Genomic DNA, 17,216 nt, shown 5'->3' with positions numbered 1-17,216 from the left:
ATGAACTTATCTTCTGCAGCAGAGGTAACTCTGGATCTTCCTTTCCTGTGTTGGGAGAGCCATCGTAGCTACATCGTAGTTACATCGTAGCGCTTGGTTTTTGCGACTGCACTTGAGGAAACTTTAAAAGTTCTTGAAATGTTCTGTATTGACTGACCTTCATGTCTTAAAGTAATGGACTGTTTGTTTGCTTGTTTGAGCTGTTCTTGCCATGTTATGGACTTGGTCTTTCACCAAACAGGGCTCTTCTGTATTCCACCCTTAACTTGTCATAACACAACTGATCAAACACATTAAGAAGGAAAGAAATTCCGGAAATTAACCGGAATTAATTGAAATACATTCCAGGTGACTACCTCATGAAGCTGGTTGAGAGAATGCCAAGAGTGTGCAAAGTTGTCATCAAGGCAAAGGGTGACTACTTTTTTGGCAGCTACATGATTCCATATGTGTTATTTCACAGTTTTGATGTCTTCACTATTATTCTACAATGTAGAAAATAGTAAAAAAAAACTTGAATGAGTAGGTGTTCAAACTTTTGACTGGTTCTGTATGTATTAATTAGTTGTCATTGTGCTCTGAATGTTATCGTGTTGCTCTAATTCTGCGCCTGTTCTCAATGCTCTTAAAACAACTCACTACACCAGGAACAAATGTACTCATATTTTCTGACAATGGGCGGTTTGATTAGTCGGAGTGGCTGTCTGTTTGTGCTATTAGACCAACTCCTTTTCACTGATTGCAGGGGTTTTTCAGGATCAAAAAGTGTATTAGGTGGTGGGCGTGACAATGGGCGCAACCGGCCTGTTTATCTTTTTTATTTTTTACACAGTTTGGATGCTTACGCGGCCCACCCAAGGATTTCAATAGCAGAAAATGACACTGAGCGTTGGAGTTGGCAAGAGCACAAACAGATCAGGGACCAGGTTACAATTTCAGGGGAAATTGATGCTTGATCCACGGATGTCACATTAGTGGAAGGGGGTTGATTGAGTGATGGTGATTAGTGTGTCAAATGTGTGAATTGAAATAAGTTAGTAAGGCTATATCTTTATTCTATATATTTTTACAATTTATAGTAAGTGTGTACTCGCTAGTACTGCTTTTGATGAATCAATATGATTGATTATTTTGGGCTCCGTCCCAACTGGCACCCCATTCCCTAAAATATATACAGTACCAGTCGAAAGTTTGGACACGCCGACTCACTCAAGTGTTTTTCTTTATTTTACGATGTTCTACATTGTAGAAATAATAGTGAAGACATCAAAACTATGAAATAACACACATGGAATCATGTAGTAACCAAAAAAGTGTTAGACAAATAAAATATATTTTGTTCTTCAAAGTAGCCACCCTTTGCCTTGGGAGCCAGGCCCAGAATAAGATTTCAGAATAAGATTTCCCCCCTATAATACTCCTCCCCCCTATAATACTCCTCCCCCCTCTGACGATTCCACAGGTGAAGAACCCAGATGTGGCGGTCCTGAGCTAGCGTGACTACACGTGGTCTGTGGTTGTAAGGCCGGTTGGACGTACTGAGAAATTCTCTAAAACAACCTTGGAGTCAGCTTATGCTAGAGAAATTAACATTCAATTCTCTGGCAACGGCTACGGTGGACATTCCTGCAGTCAGCATGCCAATTGCACACACTCAACTTGAAACACCTCTGGCATTGTGTTGTGTGAGACAACTACACATTTTAGTGGCCTTTTATTTTCCACAGCACAAGGTGCACTTGTGTAATGATAATACTGTTTAATCAGCTTCTTGATATTTCCACACCTGTCAGGTGGATGGATTATCTTGACAAAGGATGAAATGCTCATTAACGCGTGTAAACGAGTCTGTGCGCACAAATAAGTGTTTTGTGCATACAGAACATTTCTAGGATCTTTTATTTCAGCTCTTGAAAAATGGGACCAGCACTGTACATGTTGTGTTTTTGTTCAGTGTAGTAGTGCACTATATTAGGGAATGGTGGGACGCAACCTTTAATTTAATTGCGAGTTTTGGCTATAAGAAGAACATGGCTAATGTGTGTTTTGCAAGATTTGAGTTTTTGTATTCAATATTTGAAATGTGCTGTTGAAGTGACTGTCCTCAGGGAGGCTGCTGTTGTTTCTCTAGCTATGCCACTGTGAGGCCAAACCTCTACTCCTTTTATGGCTTTAACTAATCGATGGTAACGTGGCTTATTGAACAGAGCGTCAATAAGTATGGTTTGGTTAAATGCAATATTTGAACATGATTTAGATTTTTTTTATATATAAGTATTTCCTTCAATTGTGTGTATTTATAATTAAGCAAAAATAGTTACGTGCTCTTATTAATAATATTACATTTGCGAGAATCTGAAATCTGCCCTTCAAGTTATTGAAATACAATTTATTTACAAAATAGATAGACCTTGAGAAAATGTAGCATTGTTGAATGTCCAATGCATTTTTATAGAGGCTCTAGACCATATTTGCAGCCTTTCTGTATACAGGTCAAGAATGCACTGTAAATAGTCCTGGTGGACTATTTTGATTAATTGATCAGTAGTTTTATGGCTTGGGGGTAGAAGCTATTAAGGAACCTTTTGGACCTAGACTTGGTGCTCCGGTACCACTTGCCGTGCGGTTGCAGAGAGAACAGTCAATGACTTGGGTGACTGGAGTCTTTGACAATTTGTTGGGCCTTCCTGTGACACTGCCTAGTGTAATAGGTCCTGGATGGTAGGAAGCTTGGCACCAGTAATGTACTGGGTTGTACGCACTACTCTCTGTAGTGCCTTACGATTAGATGCCGAGCAGTTGCCATACCAGGTGGTGATGCAACCGGTCAGGAGGCTCTCGATGGTGAAGCTGTGAAACCTTTGAGGATCTGAGGACCCATGCCAAATCTTTTCAGTCTCCTGAGGGTGAAAAAGGCATTGTCATGTCCTCTTCACAACTTTCTTGGTGTGTTCGGACCGTGTTAGTTTGTTAGTGATGTGGACACCAAGGAACTTAACTCTTAACCCACTCCGCTACAGCCCAGTTGATGTGAATGGGGGTGTGCTCGGTCCTCCTTTTCCTGTAGTCCACAATCATCTCCTTTGTCTTGCTCACGTTGAGGGAGAGGTTGTTATCCTGGCACAACACTGCCAGGTCTCTTGTCCTCCTCCCTATAGGCTGTCTCATCGTTGTCGGTGATCAGGCCTACCGCCGCTGTGTCGTCAGCAAACTTAATGATGGTGTTGGAGTTGTTTGGCCACGCAGACGTGGATGAACTGGGAGTACATGAGGGGACTAAGCACACAGCCCTAAGGTGCCCCCATGTTAAGGATCAGCGTGGCAGATGTCTTGTTACCTACCCTTAACACCTGGGGGGCGCCCCGTCAGGAAGTCCAGGATCCAGTTGCAGGGGGAAATGTTTAGTCCCAGGGTCCGTAGCTTGGTGATGAGCTTTGAGGGCACTATGGTGTTGAACGCTGAGCTGTAGTCAATGAATAGCATTCTCACATAGGTGTTCTTTTTGTCCAGGTGGGAAAGGGGAGTGTGGATTGAGATTGCATCATCTATGGATCTGTTGGAGCGGCATGCGAATTGGAGTGGGTCTCGGGTTTCCGGCATGATTGTGTTGAGGTGAGCCATTACCAGCCTTTCAAAGCACTTCATGGCTACCATCGTGAGTGCTACGGGGCGGTAGTCATTTAGGCAGGTTACCTTCACTTTCTTGTGCACAGGGACTATGGTGGTTTGCTTGAAACATGTAAGTATTACAGACTCGGTCAGAGAAAGTTTAAAAATGTCAGTGAAGACACTTGCCAGTTGGTCCATGCATGCTCGGAGTACATGTGATGGTAATCCGTCTGTCCCCGCGGTCTTGTGAATGTTGACCTGTTTAAACGTCTTGCTCACATCGGCTACGGAGAGAATAATCACACAGTCGTCCTGAACAGCTGGTGGTCTCATGCATGCTTCAGTGTTGCTTGCCTCGACGTGACCATAAAAGGCATTTAGCCCGTCTGGTTGGCTCGCGTCACTGGGCAGCTCGTGGCTGGGTTTCCCTTTTGTAGTCCATAATAGTTTGCAAGCCCTGCCACATCCGACGAGCGTCTGAGCCGGTGTAGTAGGATTCAATCTTAGTCCTGTATTGATGCTTTGCCTGGATTAGTGTCCCGCTCCTTGAAAGTGGCAGCTCTCGCCTTTGGCTCGGTGCAGATGTTGCCTGTAATCCATGGCTTCTGGTTGGGATATGTACGTACGGTCACTGTGGGGTTGATGTTGTCAATGCACTTATTGATGAAGCCGGTGACTAAGGTGGTATACTCCTCAATGACATTGGATGAATTGAGTTTGAGTTTATTTTATTTTTACAGGGACATTGCACATTAATCAACGTCTCAGTAAAAGTGCCGGTTTTAGCCAGCCGGCAAATTTTCAACTGCAGTCCCTGGGCAGGTTATTAAAAACAATTACAATATAGACAATCATTGAGCAGTGAGCACACGCAGAGCAACATAGGACAAGCAAGACGTAGCATACAGACAGAGCAACATAAGACAAAATTCATAAAAGTGTTTCCACACCTCACAAGCTACAGACAACACGGAAAACGGCAATACACAGCTATGGATTATGATCACAAATCAGATTGACCTTTAGCCATGTATTCATACATTTTTGTGAAAGTGTGATAAGGTGGTGCAGTTGTGTGTCTGAAGGCAGTGTATTCCAGACATGGGAAGCTCTCACAGAGAAAGCGGATTTACTAAAGGTGCTTTTCCTTAAGGGAACTATACAGTCACCTCTCAAGGCAGACCTTGTGGATCTGCTGCCATATGTTTGGGTTTTCTGTTGAACAAAAATACTGAGTGGAGGGGGAGCCAGGCCATTTAGGATCTTGAATACAAGACATGCGTCGGTGTATTGCACAAGATTTTCCCAACTCAGGAGCTCATGCTTTCTGAGGATGTAACAGAACATCCTCCCAGAACATATTCCAGTCTGTGCTAGCAAAAGAGTCCTGTAGCGTAGCATCCGCATCATCTGACCACTTCCGTATTGGGCGAGTCACTGGTACTTCCTGCTTTAGTTGTTGCTTGTAAGCAGGAATCAGGAGGATAGAATTAAGGTCAGATTTGCCAAATGGTTGGCGAGGGAGAGCTTTATACGCGTCTCTGAATGTGGGGTAAAGGTAGTATAGCATTTTTGGTTGCTCATGTGACATGCTGGTAGAAATGAGGTAAAATGGATTTAAGTTTGCCTGCATTGAAGTCCCTGGCCACTAGGAGCGTCGCTTCTGGATGAGCATTTTCTTAGTGCCAGCGTCGGTTTGTGGTGGTAAATAGACGGCTACGAAAAATATAGATGAAAACCTTCTTGGTAGATGGAGTACCTCATGATAAGCTGTAGGCCACACTAACTCAGGCGAGCAATACTTCAATATTAGACATCTCGCAGCAGCTGTTATTGACAAATTCTCACACACCCCCACCCCTTGTCTAACGGATGTAGCTGTTCTGTCCTGCCGATGCACGGAAAACCCAGCCAACTGTATATTATCCGTGTCTTCTTTCAATGTCACGTTGGTAGGATAGTCTCGAACGGAGCTCATACAGTTTACTCTCCAGTGATTTCATGTTGGCCAATAGAATGGATGGTAGAGCCGGGTTATCCACTCACCTACAAATTCTCACAAGGTACCCTGATCTCCGCCCCTTGTATTTCTTTATTTTCTTCATGCGAACGACAGGGATTTTGGCTTTTGTCTGAGAGCAACTTTATATCCTTTGCATCAGACTCAATAAAGAAAACATATTAGTCCAGTTTGAGGTGAGTAATCGCTGTTCTTATCCAGAAGCTCTTTTCACAAGACACGCTAGCATCAACATTATGTACAAAATAAGTTACAAACAATGCGAAAAAACACACAAAATAGCACAATTGTTGAAGAGCATGTAAAACGGCAGTCATCCCCTCCGGCGCCATTCTTTAACGATTTACATTTGATCAGTGCTTAAGGGGTCTTCTTGGTGTGTGTGAGTCATTTTAGCAGTTGGGATTGTTCACTGTGTGTTCATACAGTACTGTCCGGTACCAACAACCAATGCAATATAGTCTCTCATTCTGTTAAACCGACTAGCCTCGCCCTCGGGGCTACTGTCATGCAAATCATTATTACATACAAGAGCATTTCTGTTGCAGTATTCTTTTTGAATCCTGTGCTTTGTTTACGTGAAATGGGGAGTACGTTTTGTTTCAACTGGGATGGCATTCTGTTCTAGCATTAAACCACTTTAAGCACTTATTAACCTATGCTGCTGTGTGATCTCAGGATGCATGTTGTGTGCAGCACTGACACGTACACGACTCTTCTGTTGATTTAAGTATCAACACAGTGACTTGGTATTTGTCTGGTGATTATCTGCTCTTGTACTTACTCCTCTATTTGCCCAACTCTCTTGTCTTGCAGCTGGTCCCAATTTGCTCCCTATCACTATGCTCTTGGTCCTAACCAGTATGTGAACCTGACCCTTGGATGTCTGCAGATCTGTAGGGTGGACCCTCCACCACTACACTGCTTATACCTTTCCAAAGCCTTCAGATCCGCAGACATCAATGGGTTGGGCCAAAGGAGGAGGAGGGGGGGGGGGGTTATGGAGCACATTGCGACCAACTGTTGCTCTGAGCAAGTCCTCACTAACTATCTGATCTAATTCAGATAATTCCGCTGTCACGCTGGGTCATTTTAACGTGAATTTGTTCATTCCTCAACTGTGGAAAATGTGAAAAGCCTTGTAACATCACTTCTCAAGTTTGTTAATACCAATAAAGGTTTTGAACTTACCTGATGCGCGGGAGTGCTCATTTTGTGTGTTTACCATTCACTGCTTTCTGAAAACCAACTGCTCCCTGTCCTTGTAGCGCCTCTCCATCCTTTCATGGAAGTTTGAGTCAATTGCAGGTGTATGCTACAACTCTTTAAATGTGATAAAGAATATATTTTCCCCTATGGCTGCTCTATGGCAAGGTCACAGCACATTCTCAACTGGTGGACCGCATGTCGTAATCCCGACCCAGAATGGGTAAAACAAGGACTTGATTCGGGATTCGAATCCTGGTATCATAAGCCATGGAAAATGTTGAATTCTGTAAAGTGAGTGTGGAAGAAGTGAAATTATTGGTATCAACAATGACAAGTCACCGGGGTCTGACAACTTGGATGAAAAATTAGAGGATAATAGCGGACGATATTGCCACTCCTATTGGCCATATCTTCAATTTAAGCCTACGAGAAAGTCTAGGCCTGGAGGGAAGCAAAAGTCATTCCGCTACCTAAGAATAGTAAATCCCCCTTTTACTAGCTCAAATAGCCGACCAATCAGCCTTTTACCAACTCTTAGTAAATTGCAATTGGCTCAGAACAGGGCAGCACGTCTGGCCATTGGATGAACACAGAGAGCAAACATTAATAATCTGCATGTTAATCTTTCCTGGCTCAAAGTGGAGCAGAGCTTGACTTCATCACTACTTGTATTTGTGAGAGTTATTGACATGTTGAAAGCACTGAGCTGTCTGTTTAAACGACTAGCACACAGCACTACATAGAGCCATGACTACATGGAACTCTATTCTACATTGGGTATCTGATGCAAGCAGTAGAATCAGATTTAAAAAACAGATAAAAGTATGGAATAGCAGGGACTGTGAAGCAAACACAAAAACATAGCGGCAGACATGCATACACACACGATAACATACGCACTATACTCATGGATTTTGTATTCTACATATGTGGTAGTGGAATAGGGGCCTGAGAGAGCACATAGTGTGTTGTGAAATCTGTTATGAATGTAATGTTTTTAAAATTGTAGTACTGCCTTAATTTTGACAGACCCCTGCCTTGGCAGCAGCTTATGGGGATCCATAATAAATACAAATACAACTGAGTTTATTAGTCACATGCACAGGGTCGCAGATGTAATTGCAGGGTACAATAATTCTTATGTTCCAAGCTTCAACAGTGCAGGTCAAAGAGATGTGAGTGAAACAATAATAGTAATAATACTAAGTAAAATAATAGAATGAAAAAATATAACACGGCATATACTGGATTTATATATATTTATACTGTAATATATATACACTGTATATACAGTTGAAGTCTGAAGTTTACATACACCTTAGCCAAATACATGTAATCTCAGTTTTCACAATTCCTGATATTTATCCTAGTAAAAATTCCATGTCTTAGGTTAGTTAGGATCACCACTTTATTTTAAGAATGTGAAATTTCAGAATAATAGTAGAGAGATTTATTTCAGCTTGTATTTCTTTCATCACATTCCCAGTGGGTCAGAAGTTTACATACACTGAATTCATATTTGGTAGCATTGCCTTTAAATTGTTTAACTTGGGTCAAATGTTTTGGGTAGCCTTCCACAAGCTTCCCACAATAAGTTGGGTGAATTTTGGCCCATTCCTCCTCACAGAGCTGGTGTAACTGAGTCAGGTTTGTAGGCCTCCTTCCTCACACACGCTTTTTCAGTTCTGTCCACGATTTTTCTACAGGGTTGAGATCAGGGCTTTGTGATGGCCACTCCAATACCTTGACTTTGTTGTCCTTAAGCCATTTTCCCACAACTTTGGAAGTATGCTTAGGGTCATTGTCCATTTGGAAGATAAATTTGCGACCAAGCTTTAACTTCCTGACTGATGTCTTGAGATGTTGCTTCAATATATCCACATCATTTTCCTACCTCATGATGCCATGTATTTTGTGAAGTGCACCAGTCCCTCCTGCAGCAAAGCACCCCCACAACATGATGCTGCCACCCGTGCTTCACGGATGGGATGGTGTTCTTCGGCTTGCAAAGCCTCCCCCTTTTTCCTCCAAACATAACAAGTCATTATGGCCAAGTAGTTATATTATTGTTTCATCAGACCAGAGGACATTTCTCCAAAAAAGTACGATTTTTGTCCCCATATCCAGTTACAAAACGTAGTCTGGCTATTTTTATGGCGGTTTTGGAGCAGTAGCTTCGTCCTTGCTGAGCGGCCTTTCAGGTTATCTCGATATAGGACTCGTTTTACTGTGGGATATAGATACTTTTGTACCCGTTTCCTCCAGCATCTTCACAAAGTCCTTTGCTGTTGTTCTGGGATTGATTTGCACTTTTCGCACCAAAGTACGTTCATTTCTAGGAGACAGAATGCATCTCCTTCCTGAGTGGTATGACGGCTACATGGTCCCATGGTGTTTATACTTGCGTACTATTGTTTGTACAGATGAACGTGGTACCTTCAGGCGTTTGGAAACTGCTGTAAACAATTGTTGAAAAAATTACTTGTGTCATGCACAAAGTAGATGTCCTAACTGACTTGCCAAAACTATAGTTTGTTGTTGAGTGGTTGAAAAAACAGTTTTAATGACTCCAACCTAAGTGTATGTAAACTTCTGACTACAACTGTATATAAATATATATACACTGTACATTCGGAAAGTATTCAGACCCTTTGAATTTTTCCACATTTTGTTACGTTACAGCCTTATTCTAAAATTGATTAAATTATTTTCCCTCATCAATCTACACACAATACCCTATAATGACAGTTATTTATTTTTTATTTTTTAGAAATGTAGGATTAGAAATTAAAAACAAATACCTTTTTTGCATAATTATTCAGACCCTTTGCTATGAAACTCGAAATTGAGCTCAGGTGCATCCTGTTTCCATTGATCATTGTTGATGTTTCTACATCTTGATTGGAGTCCACCTGTAGTAAATTAATTTGATTGAACATGATTTGGAAAGGCACACACGCGGCCAAAATAGCAATGAGGGGAGAGGTGACCAAGAACCCGAGGGTCACTCTGACAGAGATCCAGAATGCCTCTGTGGAGATGGGAGAACCTTCCAGAAGGACAACTATCTCTGCAGCACTCCACCAATCAGGCCTTTATGGTGGAGTGGCCAGACAGAAGCCACTCCTCAGTAAAAGGCACGACAGCCCGCTTGGAGTTTGCCAAAAGGCACCTAAAGGACTCTCAGAACATGAGAAACAAGATTCTCTAGTCTGATGAAATTAAAATTGAGCTCGGTTCAAGAGGACAAGTACATTAGTGTCTAGTTTGAGAAACAGACACCTCACAAGTCCTCAACTGGCAGCTTCATTAAATAGTACCCGCAAAACAACAGTCTCAACGTCAACAGTGAAGAGGCGACTCTGGGATGCTGGCCTTCTAGGCAGATCCTCTGTCCAGTGTCTGTGTTCTTTTGCCCATCTTAATCTTTTATTTTTATTGGCCAGTCTGAGATGTGGCTTTTTCCGTGCAACTCTGCCTCGAAGGCCAGCATCCCGGAGTCGCCTCTTCACTGTTGATGTTGAGACTGGTGTTTTGCGGGTACTATTTAATGAAGCTGCCAGTTGAGGACTTGTGAGGTCTCTGTTTCTCAAACTAGACACTCTAATGTACTTGTCCTCTTGCTCAGTTGTGCATTGGGGCCTCCCACTCCTCTTTCTATTCTGGTTAGAGACAGTTTGCACTGTTCTGTGAAGGGAGTAGTATACAGCATGGGTGTCAAACTCTGGCCCGTGGGCCAAATTTGGCCCGCGGGGTAATTATATTTGGCCCGCGAGACAATACCAAATTACTACTAGAGCTGGCCCGCCGGTATTATACAGCGCATTCACCACTAATACTACGAATCCCATAATGCTCTGCTGTTTTCGCGCGCCAATCAGGACAGGACCCAGAAACGCTCTCTCCTCTGTGACAGTAGTCATAGCAACATAGACGCTACAACTGTCAGCGAGCTAACCCTTCCCAAAAATGGCGAAAAGAAAGGCAGAAAACAGGAGCTTTCTGGACAAGTGGGAGGCAGAATATCTGTTTACATATGTAAAAGACAAACCTGTTTGTCTTGTTTGTGGAGTCAACGTGGCTGTAAGTAAGGAGTACAACATTAGACGACACTATGACACGAAACACCATGACAAATACAAGGACCTGGACATGACTCAAAGGAGCCAGAAAGTAGAGGAGATGAAAAGAAGTTTGGTTTCACAACAGAATATGTTTAAAAAAGCCACATCACAAAGCGAGGCTGCTGTAAAGGCTAGTTATATAGTGGCAGCAGAGATCGCAAAATCAGCCCAGCCCTTTAATGAGGGAGAGTTCATGAAAAAGTGCATGATGAAGGTTTGTGACCTCGTATGCCCAGAGAAAAAACAAGCATTTTCAAACGTGAGCCTGAGCAGGAACACAGTAGCTGATCGCACATGTGATCTTGCCACCAATCTGTATGACCAGCTGATGGAAAAGGGAAAAGATTTTGTTGCGTTCTCCCTCGCTGTGGATGAGAGCTGCGACGCATCTGATACTGCTCAGCTGTCAGTCTTCATCCGTGGAATGGACTCAAATCTGTGTGTTACGGAGGAGCTATTAGGATTCAAATCAATGCATGGCACAACCACAGGAAAGGAAATCTTTGAGGAGGTTTCCAAATGTGTAACTGAAATAAAGCTGCCGTGGGATAAACTCGTTGGATTAACGACAGATGGTGCGCCAGCGATGTGCGGTAAAAAGAGTGGACTGGTGGGCATGGTTCGGGAGAAGATGCGGGAAGAGAACTGTGCAGGTGAGCTAACTGTTTACCACTGCATCATACATCAGGAAGCACTGTGTGCCAAAGCCCTAAAGATGGAACATGTTATGACCACAGTAACACAGGTAGTTAACTTTATAAGAGCCAAAGGTCTAAATCACCGCCAGTTTAAATCTTTTCTGGAGGAGTGTGGTTCGGAATACGCAGACGTGCCGTATCACACAGAGGTGAGATGGCTAAGCAGAGGAAAAGTACTGAACAGATGTTTCGAGCTGCATGAGGAAATATGTCAATTCCTGGAAACCAAAGGGAAGGATACAGCAGAGCTCCGGGAGCAAAAGTTCCTGTGTGAGCTGGCCTTTCTCTGTGACATCTCGAGCCATCTCGATGCGCTGAACCTGCAGCTTCAGGGGCGGGGGCGCATCATCACAGACATGTACGCTGCAGTGAGAGCCTTCAAAACTAAACTGTGCCTGTGGGAGAATCAGATGCTGCAAGGAAACCCTTGCCATTTTCCCTGCTGCCAATCCATAAAAGCGCAGATCTCTACCGCCGTGTTCCCATGCGCACAGTTTGCTGAAAAACTCGCCGCTGAGTTTAGCCGGCGATTTGCCGTCTTCGATGCCCAGAAATGCAAGTTTGAACTGCTTAGTAATCCCTTCGCAGTTGATGTGGAAAATGCACCAACCAACATCCAAATGGAGCTGATTGAACTCCAGTGCAACGACACGCTGAAGTCAAATTATGATGCTGTGTGCGCCGCACAGTTTCCACGGTTCATCCCTGACACAATGCCTCAGCTCCGCACCCAAGCTGCTCAGATGCTCTCCATGTTCGGCAGCACTTATCTATGCGAGCAACTTTTCTCCTCGATGAAGATGACCAAAACAACTCACAGGAGACGTCTGACTGATGAACATCTTCGCTCGATACTGAGGATTTCTTCAGCTCAGAGCTTGAGCCCAGACATTGATGAACTAGCATCCAAGAAGAGATGCCAGGTATCTGGCTTGGGCACATCAAATTAGACCAGTGTGCAATAATTAACGTTTTCTTTATGCACTTTTTCTTGCTGCAAGGCATGGGCTTGAATGGTTGATTGATTTATTATCATTTTATTTGTAAAATTATTAGCCAGTGGAAAAAGTTTATTTTGGTATTTAAATCAGAAGGCTGCAAATAGAAAAGCGGCATACAATTTTTATTTAAATTTTATTTATTTAATAAATGAATGCCATTGATGTGTTTTTTCATTTGAAATTCGATTTTGCATGTCTCCACTATTAAATTATATATTGTATGGTAATAAGCGATGCTTGTTCCATATTCAATGTTAAAGCAAAACTTGTTTGGGTCCATATTAAAAGGTTAATTTGTTCAATGTTGGCCCGTGACTTTGTTCAGGTTTTACATTTTGGCCCACTGGGTATTTGAGTTTGACACCCCTGGTATACAGCATTGTACGAGATCTTCAGTTTCTTGGCAATTTGTGCCATTGGACGTGCTATTGGAACACAAGAGTGATGGTTGCTGATAATGGGCCTCTGTATGCCTCTGTATGTAGATATTCCATTAAAAATCAGCCGTTTCCAGCTACAATAGTCATTTACAACATTAACAATGTCTACACTGTATTTCTGATCAATTTGATGTTATTTTAATGGACAAAAAATTAACTTTTCTTTCAAAAACAAGGACATTCCTATGTGACCCCAAACTTTTGAACGGTAGTGTATATAAACACTGCAAAAAAAGAAACAGCCCTTTTTCAGGACCCTGTCCTTCAAAGGTAATTCGTAAAAATTCAAATAACTTCACAGATCTTATAAAGGGTTTAAACACTGTTTCCCATGCTTGTTAAATTAACCATAAACAATTAATGAACATGCACCTGTGGAATGGTCGTTAAGACACTAACAGCTTACAGCCGGTAGGCAATTAAGGTCATAGTCATGACAACTTAGGACACTAAAGAGGCCTTTCTACTGGCTCTGAAAAACACCAAAACAAAGATGCCCAGGGTCCCTGCTCATCTGCGTGAACGTTCCTTAGGCATGCTACAAGGAGGCATGAGGACTGCAGATGTGGCCAGGGCAATACATTGCAATGTCCATACCTTGAGACGCCTAAGACAGCGCTACAGGGAGACAGGACGGACAGCTGATTATCCTCGCGGTGGCAGACCACGTGTAACAACACCTGCACAGAATCGGTACATCCGAACATCACACCTGCGGTACAGGTACAGAATGGCAACATCAACTGCCCGAGTTACACCAGGAACGCACAATCCCTCCATCACTGCTCAGACTGTCCGCAATAGGCTGAGAGAGGCTGGACTGAGGGCTTGTAGGCCTGTTGTAAGGCAGGTCCTCATCAGACATCACCGGGAACAACATCGCCTATGGGCACAAACCCACCGTTGCTGGACCAGACAGGACTGGCAAAAGGTGCTCTTCACTGACGAGTCGCGGTTTTGTCTCACCAGGGGTGATGGTCGGATTCGCGTTTATTGTCGAAGGATTGAGCGTTACACCGAGGCCTGTACTCTGGAGCAGGATCGATTTGGAGGTGGAGGGTCCGTCATGGTCTGGGTTGGTGTGTCACAGCATCATCGGACTGAGCTTGTTGTCATTGCAGGCAATCTCAATGCTGTGTGTTCCAGGGAAGACATTCTCTTCCCTCATGTGGTACCCTTCCTGCAGGCTCCTCCTGACATGACCCTCCAGCATGACAATTCCACCAGCCATACTGCTCGTTCTGTGCGTGATTTCCTACAAGACAGGAATGTCAGTGTTCTGTCATGACCAGCGAAGAGCCCGGATCTCAATCCCATTGAGCACGTCTGGGACCTGTTGGATCGGAGGTAGAGCGCTAAGGCCACCCCCCCAGAAATGTCCGGGAACTTGCAGGTGCCTTGGTGGAAGAGCAAGAACTGGCAAATCTGGTAAAGTCCACGAGGAGGAGATGTACTGCAGTACTTAATGCAGCTGGTGGCCACACCAGATACTGACTGTTACTTTCGATTTTGACATCCCCTTTGTTCAGTGACACATTATTCAATTTCTGTTGGTCACATCTCTGTGGACCTTGTTCAGTTTATGTCTCAGTTGTTGAATCTTGTTATGTACATACAAATATTTACACATGTTAAGTTTTCTGAAAATAAATGCAGTTGACAGTGAGAGGACATTTCTTTTTTTGCTGAGTTGATATACACACACAGTGCTGTGAAAAAAAGTATTTTTTCCCCCTTTCTATTTTTCTCTACTTTTGCATATTGTTTGACACTCAATGCATTTTGGCCCAATTTGACATTTTGGAATGGCCAGGTCAAAATCCAGACCTAATCCTAATTTAGATGTTGTGGCAAGACTTGAAACTAGCAGCTCATGCTTGAAAACCCACAAATGTCGCTGAATTAAAGCAGTTCTGCATGCAAGAGTGGGCCAAGAGTTTCTCCACAACGATGTGAGAGACTGATCAACAACTACAGGAAGCATTTGGTTGCTGTCATTGCTGCTGAAGATGGAACAACCAGTCATTAAGTGTAAGGGGGCAATTACTGTTTCACACAGGGGGATTGTGTCATGTCTTGTCATGTTATGTCTTGTTCCTGTTCTTTCTCTTTACTCTGTCTCCCTCTGCTGGTCGTATTAGGTTACCTTCTCTTTCTCTCCTCCTCCAGCTGTTCCTCATCTCCTCTAACTACCTCGTTCACCCTCTTCCCACCTGTTCCCTTTTTCCCTCTGATTAGGTCTCTATTTCTCTCTCTGTTCCTGCTTCTTTCTTTGTCAGATTCTCGTTTGAGTTTCTCATGCCAGAAACAAACTATCGTCTCGTTTGCTTCACCCTTGTCCTGTCCTGTCGGAATCCGCCTGGCAAGTGCATCCTGTACTCAGCTAACTGTCTTGTCGTTTGTACTGTGTCCAGTTCATCTGATGCTACGTGAGATCAGGTACCACTGTTCCTCTACGACCCGCGCCTACCCAGAGAGACCTGCAGCCTGTCGCCGCTAACCCAGCTATTCTCCTCTGCTGCTAAGAAGGGGGCTCTCTTGTAATTATCAGAAGGACTTTTTGTTTCATTTGTCGCCCTCTCTACGGGTTGTCTTTTTTTCCATTATCTACATCTGAAGAGGATCTATGTCTTCCCTGTGTTTACATTAAAAGACTCTGTTTTTGTTAAACCGCTTTTGGGTCCTCACTCACCTGCACAACAAATTGGGTCTTGCATAACTATGTTAATTAAATAAAATAAGTATCCATTTTTGTTATTTATAAACTCAGGTTCCCTTTATCTAATATTAGGTTTTGGTTGAAGGTCTGATAAAATTCGGTATCAAAAATATGCAAAAAATATTTTTTATGGCACTGCATATATTTACAATTATTTTTAAATTCTGTACAGTTGCTGCAGTTAGAAGGGGCAACGTTTGTAAACAAACGTGGGGCAGGAGGGGAACGGGGAACAGTTGTGACTATTCGGCAACCTGAAGGTTTGGCCATTCAGTCTGTCAGTTTTTGCCACGATGCTCTGATTCTGAGTGATGGGAAGAACAGGACAAGAAGGATGTGAACAGTTTGGGGTTGCATGGGTTGTGAGGTGGGGGTTTGTTACTAAGCCGATAAATGACATATCAGTCCGGACCTTTACCACCTAGGAAATGTGTGACGGGACCTTCTCAAATAGTACTTGAGTGTCCCTGCCATAGAGTGTGGTTTAACGTTTTGAATGTCCGGTAGTCTCTTCAAGACTAGAAGCACGGCATGTGAAGCTATTGCCTGAGTGATTCTGAGGCTACATTGTGGGGGTCAACCATAGAAGAGATACTGTGCCATCATGCAAGACAGTTCAGAACACAGTAGCTCTTGAAATCGCCACTAGAGGACACTATTGGTCAATTGTCCAGCAGTAACTTTGGCCTCATGTTAACAAAGATCAAATCAATTCAATTCAAGGGGCTTGATTGGCATGGGAAACATATGTTAACATTGCCAAAGCAAGTGAGGTAGATAATATACAAAAGTGAAATAAACAATACAAATGAACAGTAAACATTTAACATACACAAGTTTCAAAAGAATAAAAACATTACAAATGTCATATTATGTATATATATACAGTGTTGTAACGATGTACAAATGTTTAATGTACAAAAGGGAAAATAAATAAGCATAAATATGGGTTGTATTTACAATGGTGTTTGTTCTTCACTGGTGGACCTTTTCTTGTGGCAACAGGTCACAAATCTTGCTGGTGTGATGGCATACTGTGGTATTTCACCCAGTAAATATGGGAGTTTATCAAAATTGGGTTTGTTTTCATATTCTTTGTGGATCTGTGTAATCTTAGGGAAATATGTGTCTCTAATATGGTCATACATTGGGCAGGAGGTTAGGAAGTGCAGCTCAGTTTCCACCTCATTTTGTGGGCAGTGTGCACATAGCCTGTCTTCTCTTGAGAGCCATGTCTGCCTACGGCAGTCTTTCTCAATAGCAAGGCTATGCTCACTGTCTGTACATAGTCAAAGCTTTCCTTAAGTTTTGGTCAGTCACAGTGGTCAGGTATTCTGCCACTGTGTACTCTCTGTTTAGGGCCAAATATCATTCTAGTTTGCTCTGTTTTTTTGTT

The sequence above is a fragment of the Oncorhynchus mykiss genome, chromosome 6, assembly GCF_057628025.1.
Source record: "Oncorhynchus mykiss isolate SJ-2025 chromosome 6, ASM5762802v1, whole genome shotgun sequence".
Taxonomy (NCBI): domain Eukaryota; kingdom Metazoa; phylum Chordata; class Actinopteri; order Salmoniformes; family Salmonidae; genus Oncorhynchus; species Oncorhynchus mykiss.
The sequence above is the reverse complement of the archived record's forward strand: the minus strand, read 5'-3'. Positions refer to the sequence as shown.